The 27,217-nt window shown below is 42.8% G+C and overlaps 1 protein-coding gene and 2 long non-coding RNA genes across 4 annotated transcripts in view; all 3 read right to left on the bottom strand.

Moving 5' to 3' along the window:
• The window catches only part of LOC116320868 (NACHT, LRR and PYD domains-containing protein 12-like), a gene marked incomplete at its 5' end in the record, with an annotated part of 102,590 nt that overhangs the window by 19,982 nt on the left and 55,391 nt on the right, over nt 1-27,217 (bottom strand). The gene's annotated exons all lie outside the window — the stretch shown is intronic.
• LOC120438587 lies at nt 1,184-3,206 on the bottom strand. Of its 2 annotated transcripts, none has more exons than XR_005612007.1 (3): nt 3,157-3,206; nt 2,953-3,072; nt 1,184-1,401 (listed from the first exon to the last, which is right to left on the bottom strand). It is a non-coding gene; the product is annotated as an uncharacterized LOC120438587 (long non-coding RNA). The 2 variants fall into 2 exon arrangements; XR_005612008.1 differs by lacking the exon at nt 1,184-1,401 and adding an exon at nt 2,173-2,731.
• On the bottom strand, nt 7,402-9,030 carry LOC120438589. Its single transcript, XR_005612010.1, has 4 exons — nt 9,009-9,030; nt 8,747-8,807; nt 7,858-7,938; nt 7,402-7,452 (listed from the first exon to the last, which is right to left on the bottom strand). It is a non-coding gene; the product is annotated as an uncharacterized LOC120438589 (long non-coding RNA).

Here is a 27,217-nt window from a genome sequence, read left to right as displayed (position 1 = left end):
CCCTTTCATGCACCTGCAGAGGGCCACCAGCAGATGGAGCTGTCTTAAACAAATCCACTTGGATAGTTAGCTGTAGATGATTTTATCAGTATGATTGTAGGATTTTGAGTTATTCTTTAGATTTATTTAAACTCTTATATTGTGCAAAAGTGTTGAGCGACCCATAATTTCTCTGTACTTTTCATAAGAGCAGCCAGACTTTCAGATAGTTTTTCTTTTTTTAAGAGCTCAAAGTTATCGTAGAAACAGTTATTCAGCTTCATTCCCACTGATCTCGACTACAAACTGTTTCACTTTGGTTTCTGTTTAAAGCCTCGATGTTTAAAACGTTTCCCTGTGATCACATTTGCACCGTCTGATTTCAAAGTTTGTTTTCTTTTGGTCATTTAGTCCACAGAGTCCTTGGTGTTCTGAAAGGGACCTATAAATAAATGTATTATTATTAATATTAATAATAAAGTAGTTGTTGTACATGTACAGACCATAAATATGGAGTCCAGCTGTGTTTGATGCTGCTGGGCAGACTGACCACTGGGAACCTCTGAGCTCTGCTGGTCCACTCTGTGGAGGAACCATAGACACACACACACACACACACACACACACACACACACACACACACACACACACACACAAATGAAGCCACTTTCATTATTAAAATGTGAATTTAGCCTCTAAAATCTGTGTTCAGTCAGTTTTGCTGCTTTCCTGTGTCTGACCTCACGTATGTGCTTCTGAAAAGAACCGTTAACATTTCCCGTAAACACTTTTAAACCTGTGAAAAATCCTTTTTAGAACAGTTTAAGCTGTTATATGTTGAACTCTTGGCTGACATCATATTAAATGCTGTGGATTCAGAATCTGATGTCACTCAAGTTTACATGTGTGAAGGCAGACGAGTCAGTACTTTTGGTAATACAGTGTAAAGTTGCACTGATTGATTTCCATGAACAGCACTCTGGTTCAGTGTTGTCCTGATGGAGTCTGATTAACAGCAGCCAGTATGATCCAGGCTTTAGCTGCTGGGTCTCTGTGTGACCTCTCAGACTGTTTAACAGATCAGACACAAAGAGAATCAGAGCAGCTCTTTAAAGACAAACATGAACCCACTCAGGTCACACTTTCCCCACAGATATGAGCATCACTGTCCTCAAACAGCAAATGACCAAGTCTAACATTTGGATCTTTTCTCTTTCATTGTTTTCTTTTTAATGAATCTTTGTAACAATCTGAGGATGTTTCAGGTCAGATTTATCCAGGAAACACAAACATGTAAAGGAGTCATCACAGCTCTCTGACCTTGTTGGTCCAGGTTCACGACTGAACTGTGGAGGCAGACCTTTGGACCAGTCACTCCTCACAGACGGACAGCTGGACCCTGCAGACTGTGACCTCTGACCTCTGCAGACACAAACATGATAAAGTCATTGAAGCAGCTGTGATCACACAGACTGCAGGGTGGGCCATTTATATGGATACACCATCGTTTGTCTTGTGACATTACCAATAAGTTTGATGTGTCACATGACCCTCTTCCTATTGAAAAAACAAAAGTTGTATCCAAGATGGCCGACTTCTAAATGGCCACCATGGTCACCACCCATCCTGAGGAGTTTGCCCCCTCACATCTACTAATGTGCCACAAACAGGACTTTGATATCACCAACCATTCCCATGTTATTACGGTGTATCCATATAAAAGGCCCACCCTGTACTTTTTGAATATTACTTTAAATACTCAGACTTAAAATTTTGCTAACAGTTTATATAAAAGATCAGTTTTGCTGAACTGTGAGATATTTTGGGTTTAGTGTAGTTTTTGCATACAGGAATAACAGAACAGCTTTAGTGTTTGTTTTTAAATTTGAGTAAAAAATGCAGCAAGATAGATTTAAAAAAGCAGTTTTAGTGATTATAAAATAGACCATATCAGATTCATATCCAAATTTATGATATCAGTACATAAAACAGTGGTATGATGCCATCTCTGCCAAGAACGTGAGTACTTGAGTGTTGAGAAACAGTCAAAGGCATTTTTAATCTTATCTCTCCACCTTGAACAATAATAACTGAGTGAAAACACTCTGATAGAAATCTGAGCTCATCTTTGATCAGCATGTGAATGTTAAGCAGCAAACAGAAGTCTAGTTCAGTCTCATTTGTTAAGGTTACAAAGGTTTCTAGAGTGCGATCAATGCTCCTGATCAGCTGATCCACACCATCATTTCCTCCTGATCACATGATTTCAGCTCAGTGTATTCAGGCCTAAATGATGCAGCAGTGTCTCGTCTACAGTCAGTACAACACACAGCAGCAAAGCTCCTACACACACTGAGGACAGTGAACACATCACTGCAGCAGCTTCACGTTCACTGCAGAATCCAGTTGAATCAAATCTCTACATGTTACAGCTGCACTTTATATCTCAGAGCAGCTTCAAGCTGAGACCCTCAGACCAGAGAATAAATGACTGTTACAGGGTCAAAGGTCAGGGTTCAAACACAGGACTGTGTTTCACTGTTTCAGCATCAACACTGTGGAAAAAACTTGCTCTCACTGTGAGATCAGCACAGTCAGTAAGGTGTAGTAAACTCCTCTGATTTGATCCAGCTGTCTGCAGATTCATCACTGTGGTCGGCAGCAGCTTGATCACTGCTTCATGTTTGAAAGGAGCTTTATCAGTCACATCATTATAGGAACAAGAAGATCATCAGATCCTGTCTGTGTGACACTGAAGGTGAGATTAACAATGAAAGATGCAGTGTGAGCGACTGACAGTGTGTTATCATTTATATAGAAACTCACAGGAAAAGAGTAAACACACTTGTATAAATGTGTGAATGAGGCGAGTATCAAATTGATTTGAGTTTGACTTACACATGTTTGCACTGCAGTTTATATCCAACAACATCAAGCAGTTAAATTAAATATTTCATGTTGCTAACAGCTCACCTCTCTGCAGCAGACACAGGCTGGACTTTAAAATGAACCGGATGCTCTTTAGACCAGTCACTCTGTAAGGACATAGAGCTGGGTTCAGGTTCATGTTTGCATTTAGTTCCTCGTTTCTTCCTGTGAATAATGATGGAGCAGTGATGTGAGTGCTGAGCTGTGACATGGAAAAGAGTCATGGACAGTTAGAGATGGTCATCTCACCTCTGAGCTTTGGTCTGGCTCTCATGTTCCCCCACACAGAGTGCTTTTAGAGGAGGGACTCCTCCTCTCTGTCCTCACACTGATCCATGCTGCTCAATTCACATCAGCTCACACACACTTTCTACCTTCACCTGCAGAGGAAACACAAATCATTCATGTGCACATCAACTGAAATCCTCCTTTCCATCATGTGTGCTGTCCAAATATCAGCTGCTTCTTTCCTGCTTCATCTCAGTGTCAGCTGAATGCAGTCAGACAGCAGTGTGAGGCAGAGGAAGCTGCCATCAGCTGCTCTGCTATCAGTCCACTAGATGGAGCCGTGAAGCACACACGATGCATTCACTGACACACTTTGAGTTTGAGAGAACTGCACACAGATTTACTGTTTTGGAAACTAGAAAAACGTTCTTGTCATGAACCGGTTGTGTAATGCAGGCAGGATAGGACCCAAATGCAGACTCATTGGTGGGACATTAACTTAATAAAACACAGGTTTATTTGCTGAATGGAAAAAGTAATACTAAACTCACAGAGAAACACACAAAGAATAACACAGCCTTTAGAAACAAGGATGAACACAACAGTGGACAGAAGGAAACAGAGGGCTTAAACACACAGGACAAAAACACAGACACGGGGGAATCTAATAATCAAGGAACTAAACAAGAAATATAAAAAACTGAACACAGCATAACTAAGACTGTAACCAGAACATAAACCATAATACAAAATATCACCAAAACACAAGAAACTCACACCATCACAGTACTTTTCTTTGCTCTTCACTGTTTGACTGCAGACAGACTCCACATTAAACGTCTGACAGCATCGTCCCTGCTGCTGCTGTCAGACCTTTTATTCACTCACTGCTTTCAGATGTTTCTACTGAAGGTTTTACTCATCAATGAGAGTTAAAAGCACTTACATGGTGACTACCAATGAAATGAGTGTGCTTCACTGTCAGGGCTGCAATGACTCATTCAGTAAGTTGAATGACTTGATAATAAAAATATTTGTTTGATGCTTTGCATTGAGGCCCATTGTTGAATTTACAGGGAAACCATAACCTCAGATCAAATGTGCAAACCACTATAGTACAGAGCCTTGTTAGGAATAATAAACAAATAATAATAATAAAGTCAACTTAACTGATTGTTTTCGACTGAACATCACATATTATGCATCAAAGACTAAAATCAGGTTAAGTGCATAATCAGCATTTGGAGGAGCTCCTTATCCTTCTCTTTACTGCTCACCTCTGACAAAGTGTTCACACAATTTGCTAGCTTCTTTCAGCCTGCTAGCTACGCTAACAAGTCTACTGCACACACTTGACTCGGTCACATGACAAACAGCAGAGGTAGCGGCTGCTCTGCTGAGCTGCTCTGCTAGCTAAGCTAACTCATGTTAAAGGTCAGAGTAAAGAAATGAGGTGATGCTGCTGGGAGTTACATCACAGACTAGCAGTATTTAGTTATTCAGCATTATATTTAATCCTTATTATCTGCTCCTGTCACCTCTGTTTACCTCTGACAACAAGAACATTTAGCCAACAGTTTATTAGCTTTGGCGACATTATGAACAGGCATCAGCGTGGTCACCTATACTGTCCTTTAGTGCTGCAGCAGCAGGAACATCAGTTAATCTGAAATCTCTTTTTCTCTCTAAAACAAAGTGACAGCAGACTGAGTCAAAGACAGCAACCTTATTTAAACACCAAATATTCACCGGCTTTACTTCCTGATCCAGGATTCAAAGAGGATGTTGCACTGACTCAGCTTCTTCCCATGAACGTCTTCACTCTGCAGCGCTCTGCTGTCTGGACCAGGTCTGTGTAGAAACAGAGAAAATCCTCTGCTTCTTCTCCGTCATCAGTCCTCTGTGTCTGCAGGCTGAAGTCACATTAAACACTTCACACCAGAGTCTGAAGCTCACAGGTCAAAGGTCAGCTCCTGCCCCTTATGTGATATTATTTGATCAATCATTAACCTGCAGCAGGTTTCTGCTCCAACTCCAATACTCTGAACAACCCTGAGAACAAATAAGATAATTTGTGTGTGTCTGCAAGCTTCAATAGATGAGCATTAACCTCCAAGGACCTGGCGTCCACATGTGTGGACATCACATTTTGGGTTATCTAGGCCAAAATACTCAATTTTGCTCTACAAGGTCCTGATATCCACTTACGAGGACATTATACTGCTACTGTTCTATCGAAATTTTAAACGAATATCCTCATCTGTGGCTCTCATTTTTCTTAGAAACAAAAATTAGGTAAAAAAAAAAAATCTGGTAATTCTTTGTTTTTACATTCATCAAGACCCAATCAGCCCAAATATCAAAGAGAAATTAAAAATGCATGCTGTGGAAGAGTTCGGGTCTTAGGAGGTGTCGTGTTGTTCACGTGCTGCCAGCGTGACGCAAAGAAACCATGGAAACAAAGTGTGAGTGAAATCAGTCCAAAGTAACAGAGTGAAGAGCAGCAGATGAAGCACAGAGGACACAAAAAGGAAGGAAAGAAGGAAACAAGGTCCATCTGTGTCCTTTCAAACAAACAAGCATCAACGTCCAGGACTGAAACATGAATCCACATATTTATACACATATTTATTTAATGAGAATAAAACCAGAATATTTATAATACATCATCAATAATCAGGCCTGGGATCCTCCTGGTTACAAACAGGGTCCAGGACTGGGACACTCAGGTGGATCCTGCAGGGTCTGGTTCAGGAAAAGGTGGAGACCAACAGAAACAGTTTTAGTAGAAAGGTATGATTTCATTTATTTAAGAGATCAGAGCATTATTCTGATTATTAAGCTTAAGTCAAATATACTAATGCGCATGGCGCCGTGACACTTAATGATCTGTTATTGTACATTTGTCACATGTGTGTATTTGTTGTTGTATTGTTGCTGCCATGATGCATCACATGGGACCATCACACTACCACCACCATATGTGACTGTTGCTATGAGGCTCCTTTTCATCGATGCTGTGTTAGTTTCAGATGTAACAGGACTCAAAGCTGTCAGAAAGCTTTTGTCTCATCAGTCCACAGAGTCTTTCCCAAACGGGATCATCAACATGTTGTTGGACAGTGTGAGACCGTCCTTTGTGTTCTTCTTGGTCTGCAGTGGTTTTCTCCTTGGACTCCTCCATGGATTCTCTTTCTTACTGTTCAATTATGACCTTAACTGAGGCCTGCAGGTCTTTCATGTTGTTCTGGGCTCTTTGTGAGCTCCTGGATGTCGATGTGCTCTTGGAGTCATGTTGGTGCCCACTGGCTCCTGGGAAGGTTCCCACTGTTCCCCACTTTCAGCATTTGTGTCTAATGGCTCTCACCGTGGTTCAACAGAGTCCCAAAGCCTTAGAAATGGCTTTGAACCCTGTGCAGACTGACAGCTGTGACTCTGTCAGCTGATTGTGTAGATGGAGGCATTATGTGTTGCTGTTTGACATCTTTCAGCCTGTTCACTTTCTCACACGGGTTCTGTAGAAGTTGATGAGTCTGTTGATCCAACAGGTCTTCTAGTAATCAGGCTGAGTGTGTTTGTCAGACTGAACTCAGCTTCAGAAACAAATGTGCTTCATCACAGTTCATTCATGATTGAAGCAGAGGGGCAGTTATTTTTGCACACAGCTCAGGTAGGTTGGGATCACCTTTGTGCCTTAATCAATGACATCATCATTTATTTCCTTGTGTTATCTTTGTCTAACAGGAACATTTGTGTGATAAAAACAGTAAGAAATGACTGAGTGAAAAGACTTTTTCACACCACTGTGTGTGATCGTTGCCCCTGGGAGAGTTCACTTATCTGCAATGAGAGGTTGATCAACACGAGTGCACGAGTGTCACATGACTCACAGCTGTGCATGCAGTGGCAAAAGGCTGAGTGTGTGCCATCAGTCTGTACTCAGTCCTCACTCTGAGCCTCACATCTTCCTGCTGCTTCATGAGAGCAGAGCTGAACTTCCTGGCTGTGGGAGAGACGAGGAGGATCCTGGTGCAAGAAGCACAAATGATGCAGTTTGTTTCCTGTTTACACTCAAAGGGACTAAAACCAGATTTATGAAAGTGTCATTTCTCTGAGTCCCACTGATGGAAACATCAGCTTGTATGAACTGTTCAGTCTGATGGATCCTCTGAAGTGTGTCAGTGTGCTGTTGAAGTAAAGCTTAGTCAGACTTGGACCTGGTTGGTAGTCGTCATAGATCTGGACCACGGCTGGTTTCAGGTCGTCCACTGGGAGCTCCTGGATGATCTCTGTGGTTGATGGTGTGTCCTTTGATAACTGGACGAGACAGAAACAATCGCAGACACAGTTTGTACCAAAGATCATCATCTGGTGTCCCCACTGTGGACGTCTCTGACCTCCTCTAAGGACACCAGAACAGGATCTTCCTTTGGTTCAACACGACTCACCAGGAGGCCAAGTTTGAGCTGTGAGGAGATGACATCATCACAGTGATCACATGACGTGTTGGTAGAGTCTGTCTAATTACTCACACTGTGGGGAACATCCAGGACCACCATGTTTGTAGTTTTCTCCTTCCCACTGTAGCTGTGTTTGAACAGTGTGTGCACACATGCTCTTCATCCACCCACAGTGACTCCACGCTGGTACAGACTCTCCTCTAACCTGTCACATACTTACAGGGATGTATTTCCACAGTCAGTCTGGCTCTGGCAGATCCACCTGTGGGCTCCACCTCTGTGTGGACTTTCACACTGAGAGTGGGGACATCAGCAGGTGTTGGGATGTTGTAGGTGCACAAATCTGGGAAACAAACAGAACCAATCACAGCTCAGTGCAGCCTGCTGTCACTTTTCTACACCGTGACACTTTTGTATTTATATCTCTATATTTATCTATTTATCTTAATATTTATCATCAATGTCTGTGTTTCTCATTTCCTATCAGTGCTTGATGTTTGTTGTGTGTTTGCTGCTCCGACAGCTCAGTTTCCCTCTGGGATGAAGAAAGTTTCTCTGATTCTCATGTAGACACAAAGTGACTTTATTGATTTTTAATTTAGTGTAAACAGAATTGTACTGTGTGCAGTTCTTACTGTCAGCTCTAATGTTGTCTATGAAAACACATTGATTACATGTGAAAATGCTTCTTTAGTGTTTTATAAGTACAAAGAAACAAAGAAAGCCTTTGTTTGACACCAACCAGGACCTGGTCACATGATGCTGTCACTGACCTGCACTGAAGCACATGCAGCTTCACCTCCAGCCTGTACTTTCCTGACACGTCCTGCAGCGCCTCCTCCTGGTGGAGCAGTTTGTTGCCCTGATTTCCATCAAATGTCAGCTGACTGCTGGAGCCTGAACTGTCCCTGTGCTCCAACCTTCAGGACTGAACACCAGAGTGGAGCAGAGAGCCTGAAGAGCCTCCACTGTGTCCTACAGGATGGATTCATGTTGACATGAAGTTCAAACTGCCTGTGTCACTTCAACACACTCTCACAAAGAGTTTCTAACCTTCACTTCCTGGTTAAATAAAGGTTAAACAGGTTAAATCTGTTTAACAGAGATGATCTCAGAGAAACAAAGTAGAGAAATCACAGGTAGAAACTTACAGACTGCAGCTGAGCTGTTATTTACAGGCTGTTACGTGTAGTTGATGCACAGAAGGCTGTTCTGTTAAAACAACACATTTTCAGACCAAAGTCAATTTCATCTTGTAAATAAAGAATAAAAACATCCCTGCCTGCTAAAACAAGTCTGCATATCTGAGAGAAAAGCAACAACATGAAAGCTTCAGGATTATTTCTTCTGATTTGGTCCAAGACTGTAGATGAACTCAAAGATGAGCTTCATGCTGTTCGGGTGGTGTAGTACCTGAGTGGAGGAGAAGCCTCCGTAACAGTTCTGCTGCCCAGTCAGCCACCTGATAATACCAGAGGCATATCCCAGATCCTCAGCAGTCGGGGAGGCGCTGAGTTTGGCCAACAGCACATAAGAACTGATCTCCACTGACAGGGAGGCTGATGTTTCTGCTGCTGTCTGAGACCAGCAGAGGAAACCTCCTACAAACACAATAACAGTCACAGTGATGCTCATAAAGCCTGACTGATGTCCTGCTAAAGGATGACTCACCTTCCGTCACTGCAACTGTGTCTAAGTGCTGCAGAAGGTGAGCGCGGGTCTCCACGTCTCCTGCAGGTGAACACAGAGGCCAGCAGAGCTGTAGCTGCTGCTCAGGTCACTGAGAGACTCCTGGAGACAAGCCAGGCTCTGGATCATCACAGGATCCTTTAAAAGATCACAACAAAGAACTTTAATGGACAAACAGAAACCTTCTTTCATTAAACCCAGTGTCAGAACAAAAGGAGGCAGAGATCTTGATTCAGTGACTCAAACAACAATGACAAAACTCCAAAACACAAACTTAATCTGTTTTAGGCCCAGTGAAAGATCTGAAGCAGAAATGGTGTCATTAGGAGAAGAAGAGAAGAACAAGTCCGGCGAGGAGGCAGCAGCTCTTAAAGATGAAACACAGCAACTTAGCCCTGAGCTCAGAGAGCTTCACATGAAAAAGCTCCTCAAGCAGATCATGTCAGAGGTTTGTCATCAACAGGAGGAACTGTTCATATCATAGAATGAAGGATGCTGTCAGCTGGATGAAGAAGGTTATTTAATGGCAAACGTTCACATTGAAGTCAAATTGTTGTGGTGTTGAACAGATTCATGTACTGATTGTCTCCAGAATGTTAGAAGAGCTTCAATGAATCATTAGAAACAACTTACAGCTGCACAGTTGTGTCAAACACATCTTTGTGTCATTGTGGGATTTTGTGTTTCTACATGTGACACACGTCTAAAACATGCACACAATTTGAACACAAACAGGGACTCATTTGTTCCCACAGCCAGATGCTGAGAGCCATTTCCTTGTAGTCCTGTGTCTATATATATGTACCATTAGATGTTATTGGAATGATTGTCAGCTTTGATAGTTTCATGTATGTTTAGCTGGACGGCTGTTTGATCCTCCACATGTTTAAAGGTGTCCAGTCCTGAGACACTGGGGTGGAAACAGCTGTGATGTCATTGGACTGTCACAAAGACAGAAGTGCATGAAGTGAGCAGCCAAGGAGCCGCTGATGTTTTGGATTCAACAGCATTTGAAAGGTTGACACAGACACATTTGCACATAGAAAGCTGAATTTGTCATATGCCACAGTGAACTCACTGTTCAGTGTTTTCAGGAAGCTTCTTAACTGCCTCTGCTGCCAAACAAGCAGCTGATGTCCTTGAGAAGAAGCTGAAGAAGTCTTCAACAACAAATACAGGAAGTGGACTTTCAAATACTAGATTCACTTTAGACTCACACAAGAAATGACTCAACTAGCTGTGTTTGATTGACTCCTTTGACTATATGAAAGCTCAGTGTGTGTCTGTACACAGACTGTTGTGTTGGACTATTATTCAGTTGTCTGCTGAATGTTTTCAAATGTCTGCATCTCAGTGTAGATGAGGCTGGGGGTCATGGGAGGCCACCATAGCAGTCTCTTCAACATCATGACATCATCATAAATGCTACTGGACTGTCTGATGGGCTGACGGTGAAAAAAGCCGTCGGGAAGGAAACAGAAGACATTTCAGAGGCTGCAGCAGATTTCTTTGATTTGGGGCCTTTTTCAGCTTTATTGGACAGAGCAGTGAAGATAAGTGACAGCAAAGCAGAGGGAGAGAGAAAGGGGACGTGGCCCGGGTCAGAATCAAACCCAGGCCAGCTGCTCTCCACCTCGTGGCACATGGTCACCTGCTCATCCTAGTGAGCTCCACCAGCAGCCCTTTCACACAGTTTACACTGTCAAACACTGTGTGTGGACCTCAGCTAACAATAGGCTACATTTAAGTCTGGACTACATGCTTTTATATTGAGGCAGATTTTTCACTGTTTTTATTCCATCAGCAGCTCAACATCATGAGCAGCTTTGACATAAAGACATCAAACTCAAGCTGACTTTAAACTGGATCTACTTTTAATACAAGGGCTCAAAAACAACTAACATCTTTATTATATATCAGGACAGAAAGTCATTTCATCTCAAATGGAAAACAGCTTTATTTGGAATAATCAGCACTATCAACTGGTTTGGGATCTCCACCAGTTTCATGTCTTTACAGCTTCTCCAACAAAGTTCCTGTAAAATCAGCATCTTTATTGGTTTGATAGTGATTGATTATTCAGTCCCAATCTGCTGTCATCTAAAGAACAAAATGATGTTTCTATGAGTCAAAAGCTCCAGATGTTGTTCACAAAGAAAACAAAGATTAGGAACTTAAACACAAAGTGTTTGGAGCCAAAATGTTCCCAAGCTGCTCTTTTTGAAATGGCAGAGGTACAGTGGTGTCTAACAGCACACTGTGGAAGGCAAACATGTTATTGTTGGATGAAACTTCATGAATCCTTTGTAGATTTGAGCTTTTGGAGCCTTTCTTTTCTCTTCAGGTGTACAGAGGCTGAGGAGGCAGGTGAAGCAGGTGGAGCTGTTGTAATGCTGGCAGAGGGTGTGTCTTAGTAACTCTGTGAGGTAGAACTGGATCCAACATTGTGGATGTGTTGATGTTGGAGCCATTAAGATTCTCTGCCACACTGTAGGATTTCCTGTGATTCACTGTGGGGGCATTTTGGAGTCTGTCAATGAAACTCTTCATATTTGTGTTTGACACCAGTTTATAGAAACAGACAAATGTGTCATGCTTTTGTTCGGCCTCCACAAATATACACATTTGTTCATTGGTTGGACTTTTGGAAGGAGACACATTGAAAACCATGTTAATAAGATCTTGTTGTTTCCTGTGGATCCGACACAGAGAGTGGACTTCAGACAGAAAGCGTGGAAGAGATTTTAGAGGCCGTGTGTGGCAACAGGAAGTTTCTGTATGTTTGCTGATCTTACATGTGGAAAACAACACGTGATGTTTGTGAAGTTCTACAATGATCATTGTTCTGACAGCATTTTGAGTGGGAACAGTTCAAACTGAGAGTAGTGGGAGTTATTTACTGATTGAAACAAGCTGAATGTTTCTGTGCACGATGAAGATCAGCAGCAGCAGCTCAGCTGATCAATGAATTGACATCTATCAGTCATTTCATGAGATGAAGTCATCAGCAGACATTTGTTCTAACTGTGTGATAAATGTCAGAACGTCAGGGCTCTGCTTTAGTCACTACTTGATGATCATTGGCTCATTGTTGAATCCAGGGGCCCAGTCTGACCTCTGACCCTTTGCTGCAGGTCTTCTGTGTTATCTCCACTTTCATGTCTGATCTTCTGCTGGATCGTCCAAAATAACCATATGAATCATTTCCAACACTTCAGCAGATCTTTAGTTTGGGCAGTACAGTACAAAATAACACATATTGTACTATACTGCCCACTTCCTGATCTTATTGGATCTGTGTGTGAGGTTGGTGAAGGAAACACATGTTTACTGAGTGAATCGCTGCCATTAGGAACTAGTTTTTATATCACAGCCTAGAAATCACACAGGACCATTTCTGCAAGTGAAAAGTCCTAATTGGAGGAAAATCATTGTATAGTTTGTGCGACTGTTGTTTGTAAATGAAGAATTGTCCCAACTACATGTGCTGCTGACCTTTGACCTTTTCTTTAGGTACACAGAGGAGTCTGTGGAAACATCCAGAACTGAGGCAGTGCTACAGATGTCTTCAAATAAAGTGGTGTATTATCCATGTTTTCTATGGATCACATCAATATCCTGATCTAACGAGCCCCCTTTTTGTGGATTTTAGAGCCTCTGACTTTTGCTGCGTCTGCGTCTCATTTCAAGCTCAAGAGCAAGAAGTGGATGAAGAAATGGGGCGAGTGGGGTCAGTGTGGTGCATGTCAGCTGTGCTCATGCTTTCACAAAGAACATGTGTATTCATTGGCAGCATTAAGGTGCACTTTAGTCTTCATAATAATAAAGTATTCTGACTTTATTATTGTGAATCCTCACAGTCATGTTGCAGCTCTGCTTTGCTTTAAGAAAATGTTCTACCAGGATGTTACTTTCCTAAACGTGTTCTCCAAATGTTCCCAAAGACTTTGTTCTAAGTAGTTCTACATGATGAAACATTCACACTAAGTTTAAGAAGGACACACAAACACCATCTGTCCTTTCATCATGTGTACAAACGTGTTCAGATGTCAAATGTACCGTGAATGGATGCAAATGTGGATCGTTCCAATAAAATGTGACAGTTTTGTAAGTGGATCACAGTTTGAAGTTCATTGAAACCTATAAGAACATGTTATTCAAACCAACTTTATCCAACAGGAAGAAGCATCAGGGGAACAGGAAACATTCAAACATCTTTACTGTAAGAACTGCACAAAGGAAGGAAACACAATCCTACACACGACCACTTTAAAATGGACATTTAGCTTTTCAAACATCAGGAGTGCTGCAATAACAACACTGTGCCCATTCTGATCAGACTGAAAGATTTATAGAGATTTATCCATGTGCTGGAAAAGGATTTGATATCAACATATATGCAGATTAGTAGGAGCATTTTCTTCATATTGATTTAGAGTTCAGTACTAGGAATATGTAGAATTAACATCTGTGTACATGACGAGTGATGAAAATTCAAAGTCAGGCTTTCAAAGGACGTCAGAATTGGTGTCTCTGTCTGTGACTGTCACAGAGGAACCTACCTGAGGGATTATTACAGATCTGTCTATCTAGAAAGACTTGCATTGATTCACAGTGTACAATTCTTTCTAATCTATTAACATCTTCCTCCAAATCCTGTTTCTGCTGCATCAGAAGGGCTCAAACCTCCTGCTGTTGTCTGCTGGACCATCAATTCTACTTTATGATGATCTTCAAAGATAAAAACGTGAGTTTATTTGTGAACTCTGTGAAATGCGTCTGATGTTTAGTTTGAACCAATCCTGTGTCAGCTGCAGCCACATCATTGCCACGCATACAAATGGCTGCGTTCCTGTTTAGACCTGCTGGCTGTCAATGGGCTTCATTCCATTTCAGACTGCCGGTGGTCGCTGTGATCTAAACTCAACACGGCTCCTGTGTTAGAAGAGCCTCTGATTTTAAACTTTGCACATTGAATAGTTTCTTTCCAACACTATGGAGCTACCAGCCCAGTATATGTAGCCCACAGTAGATGGAGTTATCAAGCTGCACTGACAAACATCAGGACTCATGTGATCCCTACATGTGGACCTTTCACAGATGGATCCAAGTGCAGATTCAACTCTGCATTACATTTGACTTCAGCTGTTACACACTTTCATTTTCTAGCTGTGTCACTTCCTGCTTTTTGGATCAGATAGTTTATCCATGTCCACAAATGTTTGGCTGCACATTTGTATCATCTATATTTTCCAGTCTTCATACAGCCGATATTTCATGTGGACTCCAATCTGCCACCTGCCATCACGTTTTCAGGGTTCATTCAGTGTTGAAATGTAGGACAAACAGCAGCACATGTTCTCTAAATGTTTGCAGTCATTTTAAATGAAGCTGATACTACATGAGACATTTTCCACATTTATTGTCTTTGAACAGAGAATAATAAAGCCATCAAACATATACAGGCTGTGCAAATACAAACTTCTGTGGTGCATTTGATGACCTGCAGAGGAGAACAAGTCAGGGTTTTCAGCCCTAACACAACCTCTTTGTTCTCAATACTGCAAAACCTTCAAAGGCTGATATGCAAGTTTGCATGAATCACCAACACAGTTGTGTTTGTTTCTAGTATAGTTATAAATAAGCTGATCAAATATCTGCTGACTGATTAGATCCAGTATCTATTACAGATGAACTGGATATCACAGCATGTTGTTAATCCGTCATATTAAACTAAACAGTGTTGCTGCTGTAAATATCCTCCAATAAAGTCAGATGAGGGCTTCTGTTGCCAGGCAACGATGATGTCACACTGGATCTTCTGATCTTTAGCATCGTAGCGCTCGGAGTCTGATGTTGGCTCATGTGTTGTCAGACACCAACATGACGTTCTACTAGTCAAGGCCTCACCTTAACCCACTGATGCTGATCACACAGACCCACTAATAGAACTGTTTGATCAGGTTTATGCAGCGTCACCATTAATGTCACATTTAATCACATTTACTTTACAAGCCCACTACAACCATTATCAACATGTTAAATTACATTATACATCTGCACTGATTTAAAGCATTTTAACCTGGTTCATTTTTTTCCACCTTAACAGTTCATTCCTCAAATCAAACAAGATATTTGACCCTCAAAAAATGTACCAACAAACAATTTTGCAATAAAATATTTATTTTTAACCTTTTCCAAGTGAACTCTAACAAGTGTATTTAACAGTGAAACCAGAGTGAAGCTGCTCATATAGAGTCCAACCCAGGCTAAAAGTAAGTTGAGTAGAGCAGCATCATCAAAGTGTTGGCTCTCTGAACACGGTGCAGGATCGCCATCTGCAGGACATGTGGTCAGGTGACGGCAGTCGCGGGTGGATTTTCCTTGTGCTTCTACACTGAGGGTTTACAGTAGCGTCTCCTTCGCTGATTGATCCTCAAAGGAAAACATAATGAATGTTTGTGTTAATGACTAAACATGTGATCATTAGACCAGTTATGTTGCATCGTTTAAGATAAAGGCTGTGTGAGTGTGTGTGTGTGTGTGTGTGTGTGTGTGTGTGTGTGTGCGTGTGTGCGTGCGTGCGTGCGTGCGTGCGTGTGTGTGTGACCTACCGTGGTGCATAAGCACAGAAGCACATGGTCATGCTTCCAGCTGTTCCAGCTGCAGTAAGTTTTCAGTGTTTTTAAATAGATGAGTTGCTCTAATGTAAAAGGTCAATGACATGAGAGTGAATATACAACATAACTTTATTGATAGAAGATGAGAGTCCACAGCTGTGATGATTTGGTGCTGTATAAATCAAATTAAACTGAATGAATGATAATCAACTATCTACACCTCAGGCTGAGCTTCAGTGTCTGATCCTGGGTCAGGCAGATCTCCCTGGTTACAATGACAGGAAGTGACAAACGAGCAAAGAGAGAGTGGGCGGGACATGGACGCTAGAACAGAGACGTGAATGTGAGAAGGTGTTTGGAGACAAATAGAAGAAAGGAAGTGTGAGGTCTGAGGTCTGGTCCTTCTAATAAAGATGCTTTTCCTCCAGTATATCCATGAACTCGTGGGGCTGAATGATCACATGTTATCACAGTGATCATGAGGCTCAATGTAAAAAGTTCAAATAGACTGAAACACTGTAGATAAAGGTCAGAGGTCACGTTGATGCCTTCATGTTTGACCACAGAGCGGTCAGTCTGTGTAACAGACTCTGTGATCAGTGATCAGTGCTGTGGGTCCAGGTCAGAGGACATGTTGGATCTCTGATTCTTTCACGTCCATATTAAACAGCTGCTGCGATGAACTGTGACTGTTAGCAGTAACTCATTAAACATGTCTGCACACTGTGAGAGAGCCGTCCTCCATCAGTGAGGCTGACAAACGCTCACACTGGGAACAGGAAGCAGATTTCTGTCTGACTGTCCTGATGGACAAAGGATGAAATCCTCTGTAACACAGTCAGCCTGGTACAGCCCATCATCCAATCCAACTTTATTTATACAGCACTTTAAAAACAACAACGTGACCAAAGTGCTTCCAATAATAAAACAGAGACAGCAGATAAAAACCATCCATTAAGCAAACAATGAAATTAATATAAATAAAATAAATATATAAATGAAAAAGAAGATAAATAAATCAGTGTGTAAATTAAATATTAAAACATGAATAAAATAAACAATAAGATTAACAAAATAAAAGCATTAAGAGTGGAAACAGCTGACTACAAACTGATTACAAACTGACTAAGATAAGATGGCCTTTATTAGTCCCACAGGTGGGAAATTTGTTTTGTTACAGCAAAAGTGCAAAGTTATGTAGCAGAAATTAGAAAACACTGGAATGCAATAGAATAAAATAAAATAAAATAAAATACTATGTACAATAGAATAAAATAGAAATACAAATACTATATACAACTGAGTAGGAAAATACAAAAACACAACTTCGTCAGAAGAAGAATTGCACATATAGCAGTCTTATTGCACATGTGTGGGTTTGTGTGTTTGATCAGCTGCAAAAGTCTTTATTGTAGAGTCTGACAGCAGTGGGGAGGAAAGACCTGCGAAATCTCTCCGTCCCACACCGTGGGTGCTGCAGTCTCCCACTGAAGGAGCTGCTCAGTGCTGTCACAGTCTCATGCATGGGGTGGGAGATGTTGTCCATCAGGGATGACAGCTTAGCCACCATTCTCCTGTCACTCACCACCTCCACTGGGTCCAGAGGGCATCCTAGAACAGAGCTGGCCCTTCGGATCACCCTGTTCAGTCTCTTCCTGTCCCCAGCAGAGATGCTGCCTCCCCAGCAGACCACACCATAAAAAATGGCTGAGGCCACCACAGAGTCATAGAAGGTCTTCAGGAGTGGGCCCTCCACTCCAAACGACCTGAGTCTCCGCAGCAGGTACAGCCTGCTCTGCCCTTTCCTGTAGAGGGCGTCTGAATTATGAGTCCAGTCCAGTTTGTTGTTCAGATGAACACCAAGTTACCTGTAGCTGTCCACAGCCTCAATGTCCATACCTTGGATGTTCAGTGGTTGGAGTGGAGGATCTTTGTGCCTGCGGAAGTCTACCACCAGCTCCTTGGTTTTACTGGCATTGATCTGGAGGTAGTTCAGCTGGCACCAGTCCACAAAGTCCTGAGTCAGTCCTCTGTACTCCTTGTCGTCCCCATCAGTGATCAGGCCGACTATTGCAGAGTCATCAGAGAACTTCTGCAGGAAGCACTGGGTGGAGTTGTGGGAGAAGTCTGCAGTGTAGATGGTGAAGAGGAACCGAGCCAGAACCGTTCCCTGTGGGGCCCCGTACTGCAGGCGACCCTGTCCGACACACAGCCCTGAGTCCTCACATACTGTGGTCGGTCGGTGAGGTAGTCCAAAATCCAGGTAGTGAGGTGATGGTCCACTCCAGAGTTCTCCAGCTTGTCCTTCAGAACCGAGGGAAGAATGGTGTTAAAGGCACTGGAGAAATCAAAGAACATGATTCTCACAGTGCTCCCAGCGGTCTCCAGGTGAGCAAGGGAACGATGTAGGAGGTGAATGACGGCATCATCCGCTCCAATGCCAGGCTGGTAGGCAAACTGAAGTGGGTCCAGTGATGAGCTCACAAGGCGCCGAAGCTGAGCCAGGACCAGCCGCTCCAGGGTCTTCATCAGGTGGGATGTCAGAGCCACCGGCCTGTAGCTGTTGAGGTCCTTGGGCGTGAAGTCTTTGGCACTGGAACAACACAGGAGGTTTTCCAGAGCTGTGGGACTCTTCCCAGCCTCAGGCTCAGGTTGAAGAGGTGCTCCATCACCCCACACAGTTGGTCCGCGCAGGACCTGACGACCCTCGAGCTGATGCCATCTGGACCCGCTGCCTTCTTGGCTTTAATCCTCCTCAGTCCCCTCCGAACCTGGGTGGTTGAGAGAGACAGGCTGGAGCCTTGTGTTGAGTGTGTATTGGATGCTATTGTTGGGGTGGGAGGAGTGAGCAGGGTGAATAGAGGAGGTGTGAAGTGTCTGAGGTGTCAGAGGTGGAGCAGCAGCAGTGGGGGTGGGTGAGTCTGCAGCCGATGTTGGAGACTGCCTCATGGCTGAATCAAATCTGTTGAAGAAATGATTCAGTTCATTTGCCCACCTCACATCCCTCCCAGGAAGAGAGTTCTGATGTTTGTGGCCTGAGATGGTTCTGAGGCCTCTCCAGACTTCACCAACGTTATTTTGCTGAAGCTGGTTCTCCATCTTCTGCCTGTAGCTGTCCTTCCCATTTCTTATCAGTCCCCTCAGCTCTCTCTGCACCCTTTTCAACTCCTCTTTGTCTTTGGATTTGAAGGCCCTCCTCTTCTGCTTGAGGACAGCTTTAATTTCTGGGGTAATCCAAGGTTTGTTGTTGGAGAAACACCGTACAGTCCTGGTAGGTACGGTGTTATCCACACAGAAATTAATATAGTTAGTAATGCATGTAGTAAGGCTGTCGATGTCCTCTCCGTGGTCGTCACAGATCACCTCCCACACAGTCGACTCAAAACAATCCTTAAGAGCCTCCTCGCTCTCCTCCGACCATCTCTGTACTGTGCGGGTGGCTGGTGGCTCCCTGCGCACTAAGGGCTCATACACAGGGACAAGGTGCACCAGGTTGTGATCAGATCTGCCCAGGGGAGGGAGAGGTGATGAACTGTATGCCTCTTCAGCATTGGCATACAGTAAGTCCAGTGTTTTATTGTCTCTGGTTGGGCAGGTCACATACTGGGTGAAGGTGGGCAGTGTGGAGTCCAGTGAGGCATGATTGAAGTCCCCTGATATTATGAAGAGGGCTCTCGGAGATTGTGTTTGCAGTCTGCTGACCACAGAGTGGAGAGTGTCACAGGCTGCATCTGCGTTGGCCGAGGGGGACATACGCTGTTATCGCGATAACATGCGAGAATTCCCGGGCAGGTAGTATGGGACGCATGCTAACGGCTAACAGCTCAATGTCTCTGCTGCAGAGTTGTTCTTTCACAGTGATGTGCCCAGGGTTACACCATCTGTCATTCACAAACACTGTCAGTCCCCTCCTTTCCTCTTACCGCCTCTCTCTCGTCCTGTCCGCGCAGCATCTGGAATCCCGGTAGTGTCACGCTCGTGTCCGGAGTTAGCGGTGTTAGCCACGACTCCGTTAGCATCATGATGCTACATTGCCGGTACTCCCTCTGTGACCAGGTTAGCGACGTTAGCTCATCCATCTTATTGAGCAGAGATCGTACGTTTCCAATAATTACAGAAGGAAGAGATGGTCGATAACGTCTCCTTCTCGGGCGACGGCGCTCCTTCCCAGCACGACACCCCCGTCTTTTCTTCCTCAGTTCACTGGGAATGTCGAGTCTGTCCGCCGGCAGTACCGCTGCTGGACGCAGCGCTAACAGCTGATCCCTACTGTAAACAAAGGATCCCTGCTCTGGGTCCCCAGACACGGGTGAAAAAAGTAGAAAAAACTAAGAAAACAACCAGAACTAGCACAAAACGGTAGAACATGGTTGCAGAGTCTAATTACTAATACGTTAGTTATAAAAATTACGAGAAGAAAAAAGATAAGAAAGAAAGAAACTCAGAATGAGCAGAGCTGCTGTAACAGGCTGCTGCACACGGGGGGCGCTGGAATTCTACAAACTGACTCTGGTATGACTCCTAAAAAGCCTTTGAAAAAGGTGTTTTTAAAAGTGATTGAAACATTTCAAGTGTTGGGGCCAAACTAATATGGAGGGGCCGTTTGTTCCATAGTTTGGGGGCCACAACAGTGAAAGCTCGGTCCCCTCGGTGTTTCAGTCTCGACATGGGGACAGCAAGGAGTGACTGGTCAGATGATCTGAGAGACCTTTGTGTAGTGTATCGGTGTAGAAGGTCTGACAGGTCAGAAGGAGCCATTTAAAACTTTAAAAACAAGCAATAACATTTTAAAATGATTCTAAAATGGAAACCAGTGTAAGGAGGCAAGAACAGGGTCATGTGCTCACGTTTACGTGTCCCTGTCAACAGGCGAGCAGCAGCTTTCTGGACCATTTGCAACGTGATAGTGAAGCCTGATCAATACCAATATAAAGTCCATTACAATAATCAATTTAAATGAAGCTGAAACTACATGAGACATTTTCCACATTTATTGTCTTTGAACAGAGAATAATCAAAATATATCAAAATCAATAATCAATAAAACATGTATTATCCATCCATTCGCCTCTACTTTTCTTGCATTACATCACATAGTCAGCATAAATATGTTTTTTAATGAAAGATGAAAGTGGGATGAATTTAATGAGGCCTTGTTGAGAGAGGTGGGACAGAGAGAGACAGAAGTCCCCCCCCCCCTCACCCTCACCTCTTATTGCCTCTGAGAGAAATAAAAAGGTTTTAACATTTAGGCTGTTGTGTTTACAATGATATGAAGTGCTATTAGTAAATCATCTTCATTCTGAATCAGAAGTTTAATGAATATGTTGAATGAGAATAATTGACCTGATTTAAATGTGTAGATGTTGTGTGTGTAGACGCGCCTCAGCTTTGAGAGATTAGTGTGTGGGTGGCTGCAGGAATGTTGGAATATAAGAAATGTGCCAGAACTCCATCCTGATAAAAGACAGGATATTAAGAGTTAACAATAGAGTCATAATTCATATGTGATTGTGCTGATAGTTAATCCTGCTTAACTGACTGAAACTGTTTAGAATACAATCAGGTATAAGTTTAACCAAAGCAACGAATAAGAAAATCTGATAATAACTCTGTAGGCCCCACACTGAGAGTCTGTGTGGAAAGGATGGAGGAGCCACTAATCTAACAGTAACATGGAAATCAAATCAATTACAGGGCTCTAGAGTGCGACCAATTTGGTCGCAAATGCGACCAAATTTTTCCGTGGTGCGACTAAAAAAAAACATTTGGTCGCACTGGTGCGACCAACTGTTGGTAACAGTTGGTCGCACCTGTTTGGGTAACAAAAAAAAAATCTCTGTAACTCTCCATGTGGTCAACAACAGACACACATTATGCCCCTATCGTGGACTAAACCAATCAGAGATAGTCAGGGGCGGGACCTCTCTGATTGGCCGTGGTCCAGTGGAAAGTGCAGGTAGAAGAGGGAGGTGAGTAGCTTTAATAAGGCGATATCAATTCATTAACGGATTCCACACAAAGACGTAAACACAGAGCGACCCGACGCATCAGAATCAGCTTTGTCTTTCTCGGCTTTCTCACCGGACGGCCCGCAGACGGACACGCTGTCGGAGCTTAGCGATTCTGATGCGTTGGGTCCGCGTTGTGTTTCCGTCTTTTTGCGCTGATTCTGAGCTGCAGGTTTTCTCTCTCCAACCAAAATTCGCCAAAGAAGCAGCAAACTGCGCTTCACATTTGATCAATGTCGTCATGAATTCCCTCTGACTTTTGCTGTTTTGCTTCCACCACGATAAAATTACACTTCCTACACAGCTCCCTGTGTGTACTTCAAGAACAGTTTCCGTCTCAAATCTCTGTTTTCTGGATTATTCATTCGCTTATTACCCACCAGTCTACCGTTGTTTACAGCGCTGTCTTTTTCTTTTTTCATGTAAATGACATCCGACAAGAAAGCCTAATTTCTGCTGTTCAATACTGAAGAAATTTAAACTTCTTAAAATTATGCAAAATTGCAGAATATTTTTAAGGTTATCTGCTATAAAAAGCCAGACCAGGAAAATCTCCTTCATGTTTTTCTGTGTTTTATTCTGTTGGGATTCAGAGATTCTTTTATTGTAACCATATAACCTGCCTTATGATAAATGCATTAATAACATGTTCTACAGTATTATTTTATCAGTAATATTTCTTATGGGGTTCATAATGCATTGAATATCTTTGTCATTACATTGACCTTTCTATTCACAGGTTGAGTTCATTTTATACACAATGCATAACTGTGCTTGTTTAGAGTTGATGTTCCATCCAAGAGGGTTTTAAGCTTCACTGGTGAGAGTGTCCAGGTGATACATGTTGAGGGAAGATGAGAACAGAGCAGGTTAATTGCATGCATGCTTACAATACACTTATTAATTTAGTGGCAGGCCTGAGCGAAGGCCCAAGTGTCTTCTGCTCTCTTTTTGAGACCTGCGCCAATCCTGTCTACTTAGTGATTGATGACGAGGGTCAATTATTATCTTTTAACGATCCCGAAGCTTGAAGTTTATTACCTTAAAAGGCAGGTGTTATAGAAAAGAGAAGTTATATGACTGTTTATAGTTATTAAAATGTATAAGATGCGCTCATGTCTGCCAACAATGTATTTTTGACTTGTATTGACGTGTATGTGTGGGCGTTAATGTTCTATGGTATAAAACCAGTTTTTGATGAATTTTTGTCAGAGGAAGACATATGCAGATGTTGCCTCTCCTGTGTTAATAAACTCATCGTTTGATTGCATTCGTCTGGTGCCTCCGTCGTTTGTTGTCTGGTCTGCAGTTGATCGATCTCGCTTCATTTTGGTGGAGGATGCGGGCAATCTGAAGACCAGTAGAAAGAGCTACAGGTGTTTGTTGTCGGCGGAGGTTGAGGCCAGATCGGGTGATCGGACGGCAGACGTCACGGGGTGATCGCTTGACTACTACTGGGCCCACATATAAAAAGGTAAGGCACAAACCTCTTAAACGGAAATTGTGCTGGATTGGGACATAATTCTAAAATATGTAGTCAAGTGGTTATCCGTAGATCTCTGTTTTGAGTTTTGTTTGAAATGAAAATCTTTGTTTGCAACAAAAGTGAAACTTAAGAGTAGTGTTGCATTCACGGTTGTTAGGAAAAAGCAGTACTGAGCTAAAAGTAATTGAGATGATGTGTTAAGGATTTTGGTTTAATAAGTGTCAAAGTTCAGGGGTGCAGACCCCCTCCCTATTAGAGACGTCTATTAGGGTCCATCGGCGTGCGGTACTGGAGACTGACCATCTACCAAGACTTGGGACCTTGGTTTTAAACTTGGTTATGATCGCAGAGGATCATTTTGAGGGAGACACTTAATTGAGAGAAAAAGAGTAAATACCAAGCCAGCCGTGAGCTTGAGGTTTTGCAGCAAGCTGAGCCGAGCAGTGAAACTGAAACTAAACTTTTGAGTTATTGAGTTATTGTGTGTTATGAGAGACGATTAAAAGTATTACCTGTGCATTTGTGGACCCGCCGTGGTCAGTGAAGATTTGTGGACCCGCCGTGGTCAGTGAAGATTTGTGGACCCGCCGTGGTCAGCGAAGATTTGTGGACCCGCCGTGGCCCATGAAAAGCTGTGTTTCTGTTGATATATCTGGAGAATTCGCGGACCTGTTGACGTCTCTTAAAGACGAGCCGCGGTGTGTATATCCGGGTTGTTGGGACCCACGCATACAGCTGGAAACCGTGACGTAAGAAACTGTCTGAAATGATTTAAAGTGCCAGCCGGCTGCAGCTCGGGTGTGTGAGAGGCTGTAAAAGTCTCTTTTCCCGTTCTTTTCTTGCTGGGGAAAAGTGCGCAGTTAAAAATTTGGGTGCGGTTACTTCCCCTTTTAATTTTAATATTGTTTTGAAGGGATCTGTGTATTGAATGGGCGAGACAGACACTGGAGTTTTCACATTGGATCAGAGAGACATAACTGGGTTTACTTTCACCGTTTTGCTGATGCCAGTAATCCAAGGCGAGCCAGCACAGGTGCAAGTGGAGGTGTTTGTTTGCTGTGAGACAGCAGACTTAGAGTATCATTTTTATAAAACAGTGTGTTTAACTGAAATAGAGTTCCCCAGTTTTCTGGATAATTGTTTGTGATTAGTAGAGGCCCTAGACCAACTGGTGAAACAGAACAGTGAAGAGAGAAGAGAGGTTCAGCAATAACTGATATTGTGTCATATTATTTTGCTCTCAGCAGATACCGAGAGAATTTATGGAATTACTTATGTGGTTGTTCCTTGCCTCTCCAGAAGCAGATTTTATTATTGGAGGAGGCTTAATTTCCCTGCCGATAACAAGGCATGGTATATTGTACGTCTATAAGATTTGAGTTGATTAATTTCCCCGAAGGAATCCTTGTGATAGGTGTAGCTCAGGGGAAACACAGGATAATTATTATATCCTTATACTCGGCATTTATGATTGAGGAGTATCTCCTGAGTTTTTGGTTATTGTTTAAGGCAGTTTAGAATGCTGACTGAAATGGCTGAGAGGAATCCGCCTCTGAAGGCCAAAGTTGAGTTTCTGTACCAGTAAAATCCCTTGGGGTTTTTTATCAAAGTCATACCACCAGATATTGATTTAGTTAAGCGTTATCGGTGTGTTATATTACCTCAGTCTATTGAAAGGAGATGATTCATTATTTTTCAGTGTCGGCCAACTTAACATTCGTGGGTGAGCTGACATATTTGGAATTGTATATATATTGTGAGACTGAGGATACAGATCACCAGTTGGTTGTACAGGCAGCTTTGGTTGACTCACAGATTTCCCCGTTTTTGCGGGGTTGTGTAGATTTAGTTCAATGCCTTGTCGCCCTTTTTGAGAGTGAGTTGGCCAGTTAAGAAGCTATTGGGTGCAGTCAATTTTTTCTTTTTACTTTCTTATTTACAAGAAGAGAAATACGCACTGTAGGTCCCTGTAAGAGTAAGAAATAATGCTGTATGCCCCTCACTGATTTTAAAACACCCCGTTTTGTTGAACAGTGTGATTTTGACTTTAAGTAGAAAGAGCAGAGAAGTGTTTTGATATTGTTCATGTTAAAATAGTTGAAGTTTAGAATTATGCAGTATTTTGCTCGGCCTTCATTTCTTCTTTTTACTGAGGCCTTGTCTATAACTACCACGAACTAGAATTTTGCATAGAAAGTGGTGGGATTAATTGTGTTTGGTGTTTAAAGCAAGAATTGCAGCCGGTTGGGTGCTTATTTTAAAGTGTTGAAAACTGTGGCTGTTCTAAGAAGTTTGTGAAATAAAAGCTGTGCTGTCTGGCCCCGTGTTGGTCACTGTGTATATCAAGCAGGTATAAAAGAGGAAGTGTCTGGGTGGCCGACTACCGTACTTCTGACGGAAAGGAGGAAGTGTCTGTTCTCTGGCCCCAGAGCTTCTCATAGAGAAATAGGAAGTCACGTCAAGGAACTTCCGAGGGCGGGCACATACAGCAGCCATTTTGAAAGCAAGATGGCGGAAAGTTCAACCGGGACATCTAGTGGACAAAAAGTCTATGAGCCACTAAATGATCAGCTTGAAGAGTTAAACAAAGCCATCCACATGGCTTGCACAAAAACAACTAAGGTAGCAGACAAAGAATTTAAGGCTGTAAAGAAACATGTTGAGAAATTATGTGCTGCTCAGCAAAGAACTTTGCAGGATAGACAACCTCTTCACCTTATTTTTGAAGAGGAAAGGGAGAACTGTGCAAAGAGATTACAGCAATTGCAGCAGGAAACATTAACACATGCAATAAACAGACACACCAAAGCAGAAATAAAACTCTTAAAGGAAACTCACGCAAAACTCTGTAAATGGATAATAATGTGTAAAGGGATTTCAGGTTGGATGAAAGAGGATGAGGCTCAAGCTCAAGAGGTAAGTTCACTTCTCTCACAACAGGAAAAGAAACCAGAAAATGCAGAACAGGTGCGCACCTTGATGAAATCTTTTCAGGAATTGCAGCAGGAAAATAAGAAACTGGAAGGACAAATATATTTGCTAAACACAGCAAAGGAGAAACTGGAGCATGCGCATGCGAAGCTAGCACTGCCTTCCAACCCTCTCCCCACCTCTCCTGAATTACCGGAAGACACATTGCCACCACACCCATCTCAATCCCCAGTAGACTCTTTGCAACCGTTCCATCCTTGGGTCGTTCAGGCGCCATCTGCTCCACCCCCTCCTTATGTTTTCCCCATAATGTCTTTAGCAGGAGGAGAGATTAGAGGGCCACAAGGACAACAGGGCACAGTAATTGGAGGTTTTGCAGATGTTGTACACATTACTCCTGCAGCAGCAGCAGGTCAGCCACCTAGTGCACAGCCCAGGGCGGTACAGCCTATGGGTATGGGAGAAGCAGCTTCAGCTAAAGCTGGACCCTCAACTTCATCTCCCAAGTCTGTAGATTTTATGGAGTTTGATCCATTAAAAACACAAGGGGAACCTGGAGCTGAGGATCACCTAAGTGTGAACTTAGCTACCGGTCAGGAAAAGTTGAAAAAAGGAATCTCTGTTACCCCCTCAACAGGTGGGACGGCCTCACCAGCCGATGAGGTTCGGAGGCTGGAGTTTACTCCACTGCCTACCCCAGCTAGAAAAGAACACTCCCAGCCAGTAAAGACAGCTGGGATGGAAAAGCCTCAGTGGATAGGGGAAGTTTATGGAGAAGTGCAAGCTGATAAAGATGCTCTGGCAGAAATTCTGCAAAGAGTAATCAAAGTAGAAGAGAGAGTAAAGAAAGAAAACTTGGCTGTCTTTGATGAAGAAGATGAGATA

The sequence above is a fragment of the Oreochromis aureus genome, linkage group 3 (assembly GCF_013358895.1).
Source record: "Oreochromis aureus strain Israel breed Guangdong linkage group 3, ZZ_aureus, whole genome shotgun sequence".
NCBI lineage: Eukaryota > Metazoa > Chordata > Actinopteri > Cichliformes > Cichlidae > Oreochromis > Oreochromis aureus.
Note: the sequence above shows the minus strand (reverse complement) of the source record. Positions and strands in the feature narration are given on the sequence as shown.